Source organism: Triticum aestivum, chromosome 1A (genome assembly GCF_018294505.1).
Source record: "Triticum aestivum cultivar Chinese Spring chromosome 1A, IWGSC CS RefSeq v2.1, whole genome shotgun sequence".
NCBI classification, from domain to species: Eukaryota; Viridiplantae; Streptophyta; class Magnoliopsida; order Poales; family Poaceae; genus Triticum; species Triticum aestivum.
In genome coordinates this window covers 52,670,335-52,680,737 of record NC_057794.1, presented here as the reverse complement: position 1 = coordinate 52,680,737, position 10,403 = coordinate 52,670,335, and the positions used below count along the sequence as shown (strand labels likewise).

The 10,403-nt window shown below is 45.2% G+C and overlaps 1 long non-coding RNA gene across 1 annotated transcript; it reads left to right on the top strand.

Moving 5' to 3' along the window:
• The first annotated feature begins 1,523 nt into the window (after positions 1–1,523).
• Positions 1,524–4,097, top strand: LOC123090913 (uncharacterized). Its single transcript, XR_006442669.1, has 5 exons — positions 1,524–1,751; positions 1,851–1,899; positions 3,343–3,393; positions 3,665–3,744; positions 3,824–4,097. It is a non-coding gene; the product is annotated as an uncharacterized lncRNA (long non-coding RNA).
• The last annotated feature ends 6,306 nt before the right edge of the window (positions 4,098–10,403 follow it).

Below are 10,403 nucleotides of genomic sequence, written 5' to 3'. Positions count from 1 at the left end.
ACCGGACACTATCATGTCATGTGTATCTAGAAACATGGCGTGTACTTTGCATACAATTTCTGAGTGGAAGAACAAAGACGGGATATTGGGATACCCATATTAGACTATCTACTACTCCGCCGGCTCCGTCTGTGGGTGTGTTCAAGGAGGTCGCAATCTATCGGTGGAAGTACTAATTGCACTTGGGGCATTAGGTAGGTCACCGCTTGTCTCATCTTACATCATGTATGTCATTTAGATTTAGAAACATATTGTACGATGAATTATCTCTTAGCCTGTTATATCTGGCAGTTAATATTTCATGCTCCTAAAATTGTGGAGTGATTAAAACTGAACTAGAAATATATATATATATATATATATATATATATATATATATATATATATATATATATATATATATATAGCTCAAAATGCCATCTTTTACAACAGATGGAACTATCTTATCTTTCTAAGTGAGAGATCATCTCTTAGCTAAGAGAAGGCAAATATTTTTCTCATTTCTCTCTCATCCAACTCAATATGTATCATGTGGGGCATTGCTAAGATAGCGACATTGACAAACACTAATTGACCAATTAATGATCATGAACGTATATCGTCCAAATTCTACACGTAAAAGGCTTGACTTGATGTCTTGAGAAATTAAATTTTACTCTGATATGCAATGACCAAGGAAACATCTACCATATATATACACATCATCTAGTCAAATCAAGAAAAATTGCACCATGACAGTTATTTATACCATCTGCATACCAATAGCTGTCTATGAAGAATATCAAGACCTAGCTAGCCAGAGAGCTATTACATTAAGACTTGTGCTAATTTGATGGCAAGATCAAGGAAATTACACACGACCAGACCCTTATGGCAGGATATTATGTTCACACCATGAGAAATACATGGTTTTCCTAAATAATGAACCCACAGTTTCTACTATGTTTTCTTAAACTATGAAAAGCCAATACCATGGTATTTGTTTTTCCTCTTGTCCATGCGTATAAGGAGTAGTACATTTTTCTTCAGTTTGGAAAGGTGTCTGCTTTTTAGGTGAAATATGGTGGACATTTGCCATCCTGAACCATGGACACGAGGATCACCTCCACATGTGACGGAAAATAGTACATTTCCCTCTTGGTTTGTCACGGAACTGAACTATACAAGGCGCATTATTGAAAGGTGAAAAAACTGTTAATACACTTTCAGATAATTATCTGTTTTATTCTGTGTAATTTCTGGTTGCATACGCGATATAAATTTTCTTGACTGAGCACATCCTAGCAAATCTAACTAGGTCAAATTAAAGATTCTTCAATGACACTGCCACCCATGAGAATGTATACATCGGCGCAATTAATTAGTTCTGCAAATAGAGTGGAATATACAATTTTTCCTCGAGAGACGTCATGATCGTCCTAATTACATGCAATTTCTATGATTTCACAATCCTTATAAGCCTATAAAAGGCGAACTTTTCCCAAGCGTTTGGCCATCAATAGCTCAAACTTGCTGCAGACGCCCAGTTAAGAATCAAGGGTTCTCCAAATCCAAACAACATGGACAGCAAGCCGGACGGTAAGCTAATTAACCTCCACTTATCATAACAGTATATTGCGTGCATGTAGAGTAGCTCTATATACATCTTTTGACACGCCATATATATGCAGTGCCTCCACTGAAAACTAATTCAGATGACCGTCCAACGTATGTTGCACCACCAGATGTCTCAGCATCGCCTTCTGACGATGGTTAGTACCGGCCGCCGATCCCAATTGCTCATTTGAGTAGTACTATCCCAGTCCCGTTCATTAACCAATTAAATTTCATATCAATTATTTGTTATGCAGTGATGCATACTGATGTGCCGACCGAAAAGTTCTGACGCCGGGAAGAAAGGTATTCATCCTGTTGGATACTATGCCGAAAAAGGGTTCCCCCGCTTTGTATACAAAGCAACCAACCGGATCATACAGGGATAGGTGCTGGGGCGGAAGCAGCATAGTCACGCCCAAAAGAAACAACAGAAAAAGAGCAAAAGAAACAAATGCCGACAACGGCGGATCAACAAAAACGAAGAAGCCTCGCGATCGCTAGGCCCACCGGTCTAATCCACTAGGCTCCAAGACTCCGAAGCGCCGGCACCAATCAACACCTCCAAGAAGGATCGCGACGATGACGACGCTGCTGCCAAGGGTTTCCCCCGGTACACGACGAGGCGATAGGAAGAGTAGCCCCCGACGCCCTCCCGAAAGGTCAGGCGGCACCCACAGGCGCCACCGCGCCGGGGTTGGCCACGCCGACAAGGGTTTCCCCCGATCCCAACCCGCACCTCGGGCGCTCCGGATCCCGCCACCAAACCAACCACCACCCTACGCCAACGCAGTCATGAGGCCTCCACGCCGTCTCACCACGGCACCGCGAAGTGAGAACAGCACGACGAGGAATCAGAGCCGGGACTAGGGCATCAGCACCATCGGCACGCGGGAGGGCCCCACCTCCACCGTCAGCGACAGTAGCCGTCCGGACGCAATAGCAGGAGCACACCAGGCCCGTAGGCCCACAGGCCCGGCCGAGCCCTCGTGGGCCCGTAAAGCTCCCGCCTTCGCGCTGCTGCCGGCACGCCATCGACGTCGACGCCCCAAGTCCGAGCCGCTCCTCCTCCTCACCCCGCCGCAGACAACGAGACCATGCCGGGGGGCCGGCCCCCAGGGGCCCAGATGGGCCCGACGTGCCCGGATCTGGGCCGGGGGCGCGTTGACGGCCACCCGGCACCACCACGCCGCCCCGCCGCCAAGGAGCGGCGCCGTCACCACGCCGGCCGCCGGCCGCCACCGCAGGGCCGCCGGACCGCAGCCAAGCCGGGCTGCACCGCCGCCGCCTCCCTGCCCCGGGAAGGGAGCACGGGCGCGCGGGGACTGGAAGGCCCGCCGCCGGCGGCACCACCCGGGCCAGCGCCGGGGGCGCCCGCCGACGGCGGCGGGGGGAGATGGGGAGGGCGGGGTCCCGCGGGCGAGGGGCGCGAGCTCCGCCCCGGCCACCTCCCGGGGAGGCGGCGCGAGGCGGCCAAGACGGAGGGGGGTAGGGCGGAAGGGGGCGGAGGCGGGGGGCGGGGCCGACGGCCGGCGGCGGCGGGAGGGGCGGCGGCGGCGGGAGGGGAGCGGGGGAACCCTAGCGCGAGCTGTTGGATACTATCACCATCGCTAGCCTCTCCAAATTTGCCTCATGTTACATTGATAAGCATAGCCAGCCTCCTAACATCTTAATCCCATGCATGCATGCAACTGGTTAAACTGATCGTATCCGTATACTACTCTCTAATTGATTGATATTGCCGTGTAGTTGTGACACCACATAACGCACCTGCACAGCCGGCAGAGGAATCTTCTACTGGTTAGTATACTCAACTACTCAAACACTCAAGCTTACTATTACGTCTCCAAGCAAGAGCAGCTACTGAGCTACATACTCGATCAGTCGATCGTCGTGTGCATGCATGCATGCCCCATCATCCACGTCGGACTTGTTTCGATTCCCTGCCCACCTTTTGAACTAGCTTTCGCATCCCTGTTCTCCAAAGGACTTCAGCTAATCTTTTTCTTCCATGACCAAATAGTCAATGGATTCTCTAATGTTTGTCTCTTGTGATTTTGCATGTGTGCAGGTGCAGCAGCTAAAGCTACAAGTCATTCCACACTGCCGCTGAAGGTATCAAGCAGCACAAAACAAAACAACCCAACCTAGGTATATGAACTATAATTATTGCATATATTGTGTGTGTGGTTCCGCAGAAACCTGACACGCTGAAATTTTATTTTGTTAGACAAGGTTCCAAATTATTCTCAGCGGTGAATTCAGGATTCACATATATATTTTAATCCTCTCGTGTGGATGGATGAAGAAGAAGAACAAGGTGATACGTATACTGAATACTCTAATAGTGTGTAAGAAGTTAAGAGGTGGAACAGAAATATGTATCAATCTATTGCATGTTTATAGTTTGTACTTCCTTTGGTGGATTTGTTCACTGCCTTAAGTTGGTATGTTGGTATTGTATTGAATTCACATGTACTAATAAATTTGGATTGTACTGAGTTTATCTTCTTTTTTGCCATGGAATTAATTGTATGTTTTTCTTCTCAAACTTGTGAATTTTATCTTGAGCCAGTCAATACATAAATTTTATAAGCCCCTCATCAGATAAACAAGTAATCTATCACATTGACCTCAAACAAATTGAATACATTTTCATGGAAATTTATGTAGTAATACAAACATTTTGGGGGGTTGGGAAAAATAACAGGTGACCCATGGTGGGACCAGCTACCAATTATACTAGTCAAAATAACACCTGGAATTATTCAAAGGAATTTCAAATTTGCCAAAATGTATCTAAATTTAAGGAATTCGAGCAAACTTTCTAATTATTTTTTTTGTAAATACAGGTCGTTTTTCTTCTCTAGGGGGAAGTGGGACATGTAGAGCTGGTTACTGGAGAATACGCCAAGTGAAAAATCTCTAAGTAATACAACAAGAAATTCCTTGCACAATGCACGCATATGCCATGTCGCACTGTTTGTGAGTGGCTCTTTCATGCTGACGGATGGGTCCGTGAGGTCGGGCAAGGATTCTCGGGAACTCTGCCAGAAGGATTATTTTTGCTTCATATTGATATTTGTTCGTCTGTACCGAAGCTCTCCTTAATTATAAGGAGCCAATTAGCGAGAACACAACTAACTCACCACATAAATGAGTTAGAAAGTTGAACTGGGATCGATTTAATGAAATAATGATTGCCGGTGATAGAGCAATATTATCGTTGCCTTGGTTACAGTAGAAAAACAGGCATGCATATCAGTATGACCGTACCTATTCCATTGAACTATTTTTTATTTGGTTGTTTATCAATCAGCATGTATGTGAGCTCGGGATCGAAAACTATATGTCCTCCTCCTCTACTTCCTTTATCAATAGCTCTAGCAAACTCTGAGCAGCCATGTGCAACCATCGCCTTCCACAGGTCAAGATCCCGAGCTAGAAACAACGACTCCTGAGTCCTGACAAGCCAATGATTCTGCACAATTAGGATCAATGGTGACCTTGGTCACCAGGATGGAAGCCCCCAAGAAAACCCCTCCTACAGGCCCAACATCCCATCGTGACCTCTACATGACTACTGAGAAAAACACATTATGGTTGAAATTTCACTTACCATATTTATAGAAGCATGATGGAACTGTGTGTATCCTATCCACTGTCCAATTGTGCATGTAATATTTACTCGTATTCTCTCCATCCGAAAAATATATCTTTTTTATCCATTTTGATGACAAGTATTTTCGGATGGAGGGAGTACTAATTAGTGCAGTTAGAACCGACTCCAGTAACGCCAACTCGCGGGCTGCTGCTGCACGCTGGCCAGAATCGGAGGGACACCTGCTATGCCATATACGGATCCGCAGTTTCTACTATTTTCCTAAATAAGAATCCGCAGTTTCTACTATTTTCTTAAACTATGAACAATCCAATAGTACATTTTCCTTCAGTTTGTATCTGTTTTTTAGGTGAAATATGGTGGACATTTGCCATCCTGAACCTGGACAAGAGGATCACATCCATATGTGAAGGAAAATAGTACATTTCCCTCTTGGTTTTCATGGAACTAAACCACATATGGTGCATTACTGAAAGGGACAAAAACCCTTAATGCAGTTTACAATAATTATCCATCTTATTCGGTGTAATTCCAGACGGCATACGCTATATGTATTTTATTTTATTTTATTGAAACTCAGGCAAAAGATTTGCCACATCGAATAATTAAGCAGAAGAGAATTGCCCAGTAGATTGAGAAAAAATTGGGCGAAAACCGTTACAACATGGCCACATATGGACTACTCCCGAAGCATGAATCTCCACGACCACCCCTCCAGACAAGCAAATAACCCCACTACAACCACAGACCTCAGGCCCACGGATCACAACGTTTCAAAAGAACCACCGTCGAAAACACATCAAAAAATACATCAGACAAGACACAACAACCCGAAAAGAAGAGAACAATCTGTCAAGCAGTCACAAACACCTTGCTTATGGCGCCACTCTTCTTGATTTTTCTCCCTAATAATTTATCCTTCAGGATGACGGAACGATGGCTAGCGCACACCCTCTTGCTCTTGTCCCTGATTGCCTCCTACTTCAGTAAGAAACCAGCTATCTTGCTAGATCTAGGGTTAGCAAACTCAAATATGGCCATTAATTCTCGAAAAAATAGAAAAGAAATCCTCAGAAACTTGCGATGTAGCAACTGATATCACAACCTCATTACTCACAGGAACCACCTGAACGACGGGCTCAGGAGGTGGGAAGACAACACCACTGATGACCCACAAGTATAGGGGATCAATTGTAGCTATTTTCGATAAGTAAGAGTGTCGAACCCAACGAGGAGCAGAAGGAAATGACAAGTAGTTTTCAGCAAGGTGATATCTGCAAGTGCTGAAATTGTAAGTAACAGAGTAGTTTGATAGCAAGATATTTTGTAACGAGCAAGTAATGATAATAGTAGCAAAAGTGCAGCAAGGTAGCCCAATCCTTTTGAGGCAAAGTATGGGCCAAAGCGGTCTCTTATGATAAGCAGAGTGTTCTTGAGGGTACACGAGAATTTCATCTAGTCACTTTCATCATGTTGGCTTAATTCGTGTTCGGTACTTTGATAATTTGATATGTGGGTGGACAGAACCTGGCCCATGGGGAAGAAGTAGTAGCCAATGCCGAAACTACTTGCTTGCTTTTACTTTCCGACGCCAATGCCAACAAGTGCTTTCCTGACTCGAGAACGAGTACATATGCTTTCTCCGATGCTTGCTCTTGTTACGAGCTTCTACCCGACCGATTAGCCCAGAGCACTAATACGCTTTCTTTCCTCGAACAAGTACCTTTCCTTCGAACGAGAATGCCAACTGCTTCCTTCCAACAATCCAATACGAATACGAATGTACGAATGACAGGCCCTTCTATTCCCTTCCCTAGCTTTCGTGTTTGAGTAGTAGCGCCAGATTTCGATTCGGATGCAAACTTAGCACAATGCCCGGTAAGCTAAACACTCGATTCTACATCTCCGGGAATGCAACGAACTTCTACTTCTAGATAGGTCTAATAGATAGACGGCTAATAGATAGACAGGGGGCCCACTAGTCCTGTATTGCGGTAGTTCAATACATACTGACAACGAGTGAACGAACCCAGTACCTATAGTACAACAAACACCACCATTACGTGCGTCACTAAATTGAAGCATAGAAAGAGGTGGACCACGCCTTGGATAATTGGTCGGATACAGCCGTAGACCGCAGAACTCGATCGGACACATAGGGTACGGTACAGAACTCCTCAAGACACAGTAGTCAACTGCTTCACTCCTACGCATTATCATTTCTTTAAAAGGCAAGATTAGGGAGCCAATTGAGTGAACAGACGAAGTAGCTTGCTTTGTACTACCGACATCTTAATACGATAATTCTTTGCTACCTTTTCCAATGACAAGCCAGACTTCAGAACTGATTGGACACCAGAGTCGATAGCTTACTTGGGACTACCAAAACTACCAAAGAGCAGCTCTCATTCTTCTAAAGAGGAGGTGGATTTCAGTGATAGTGAAAAAGAGAGACCAACAGAAGCCCTATCTGGGCGAAGAAAGCCAGTGCAAGGAGCAAGCTTACCTGCCTCTGGAGTGGAGTGATCCAGTTCCAGCGCCATCATAATATGACATTCTAGGGTTGGCGCACTAGAGAAGATCCCGTAAAGGGTGGTACATTTTAAACTACTTCACTCGAGAAAATCGAATGCATTTCCGGGTCCCATCCTCACCTGCTTCTCTCTTCTGCATGACTGTTCTGTTCCCTCCTGGCATCTTAGAGAAGTCAAGTATTCTACTTCTGATCTGTCAACTCTGACCCACAACTAGCGCTAGGGAAATGCTATTCTCGAAAGCAAGGGATTGAGTGAGATATGCAGCAAGCAAAGAAAAATGGAACCCGGAAACCCGGAAACTACAGAAGCCTATCTAGCTTATACGATCACAGAAATGAGAGAAGGAGAAGGAGAACATCCACGGAAGATAGTGATTCCAGATGGCGAGGGTTCTTTCCCTATCAATCTGCCCTGACCCATCAAGCTATTCAGCAGCAATCCAGCCAGACTACTTTAAAGGGTGCCACTAGACTCTGACAGAAACATAGCCCTATGACAAGGATACCCATCATTCCTATTCAAGGACTGGTCCAATTCTCTTCATTCACCATATTTAAGGTGATGCTTGGGGGCCCATGACATCCTTCCTAAACAGGAGCTATTGATCCAACACCTGAGCCATATTTATTGTGAGGAGCAATCCGGTTGCTAAAAGAGGAAGAGCTTCTAAGTTCGAGTCCTGATCCCGAGATCAATGGGTTTCCACTTATGCCCGGACCGGAAGTAGCATATATGAATTAAAGGGAGATCTAATCAACCGAGCTGGGTGAGGATTCTGAGATTATGTATTGATCATTGTCTATAGGTGAATATAATTAGGTTCGCTGATCATCCAATATGACCCGCATCAGGTCGCGCATTAATTAAGTGGTGGGCTATACAAGTGGGAAAGTACGGGCAGTTGCATGTTTCCTTTGTTTCAAAATAATGTGGAAAAGGCGTGTGTGATGAAGTTGGGAGGAGGGGGCAAGGTATATAGAATGTGAACAATGGGTGGAAATCGGAGAATAGTGCCAGAACAGCCGTTGCACAAATAGGAGAAATCAAGGATTGTGGATGGTGGAAAGTATCGAGTTGTTCTAGTTCTTGGCCTTGGTGGTTGGCCCATGCCCGAGGGATACTATGGTGCATCTCTTTCTGCGGGAACTAAACAAGTTGCCAATAATAATAGATATCCCATAATACTTTTGGGCAAATCCGGAACGGGACATTCCTCGATTACAGAGGCAGCAGTTGCGGGCTCAGGTGCTGGTGTGGCTAAATCTACATCAATAGCAGGATCAGGATACGAGGCTTACTCAAAATCAATATTCCCCGGTTTCTTACGAGATTAGATATGTATGCCGGTCCAACTAAAGGAAGGGTGGTTTTGAGCTTGGGTTTTAGGCGCCGGGCTTTTCTACTGATGAAGTGCGGTGCGCATCTAAAAGAGTGGAATATCCCGTTCTCCTATCAAAGAAAGAATCGAATCCGCCGCTTGTTTTTCTAGCTATCAAATCCCTTGCCCAACAGGAACAGGATCTCTTGCCGGCACCGGCACGAATCGAACTGCGGATCAGGCGTGTGGAAACGAATCTCTTGGATGCTCTGGGATTGGGGAAGCAAAAGCAGTTATCAAGTCAAGTCAGGAAAGCATTCGAGCTACTACGGTACAAGAAGAATCTGTATTCGCAATGAGAAATAACATATGGAATCTGCCACCCAAAACAATAGGAATAGACTTGCTTGTCCGCTCTTAGATCGGTTCATAGCTCAAGCTCTGGTTTCTAGCAGATGTGAATGAATTCATTTCTACTCTAGTCCGGGGAATGGCCTGTCATTCGTACATTCATATTCGTATTGGATTGTTGGAAGGAAGTAGTTGGCATTCTCGTTCGAAGGAAAGGTACTTGTTCGAGGAAAGAAAGCGTATTAGTGCTCTGGGCTAATCGGTCGGGTAGAAGTTCGTAACAAGAGCAAGCATCGGAGAAAGCGTATGTACTCGTTCTCGAGTCAGGAAAGCACTTGTTGGCATTGGAGTCGGAAAGTAAAAGCAAGCAAGTAGTTTCGGCATTGGCTACTACTTCTTCCCCATGGGCGAGGTTCTGTTCTCGAAATAGCATAAGTGATCCTGCGAAACTGGCGATGCCAGACCAATCAAGCGTATCATGTCGACTTTCGAATCCGGGACTTGACTATCCTTGAGATAGCAGTTCCCTGGTCAGGAAAGCGGAGTCACTAGAACGATATGAGATACACGCACATCTCGATAAGCCAATCCCAATCCCTTCAACCCAACCTTTACCAAAAGGGGAAACTGTAACAACAATGACCCTGACTCGGATTCCAATAGGGCTTCTGCTTAGGTGTTGTTCTTACTTGAACAAACCTCCTACTTATGATTAACCCTCCCGCAAGCATCCGCAACTACGAGAAAAGTATTAAGAATAAATTCTAACCATAGCATTAAACTTCTGGATCCAATCGGTCCTTTACGGAATAGCGCATAAACTAGGGTTTAAGCTTCTATCACTCTCGCAACCCATCATCTAATTACTACTCCACAATGCATTCATTTGGGCCCAAATATCGTGAAGTGTCATGTAGTCGACGTTCACATGGCACCACTAAGGGAATCACAACATACATACTATCAAAATATCGAACACATA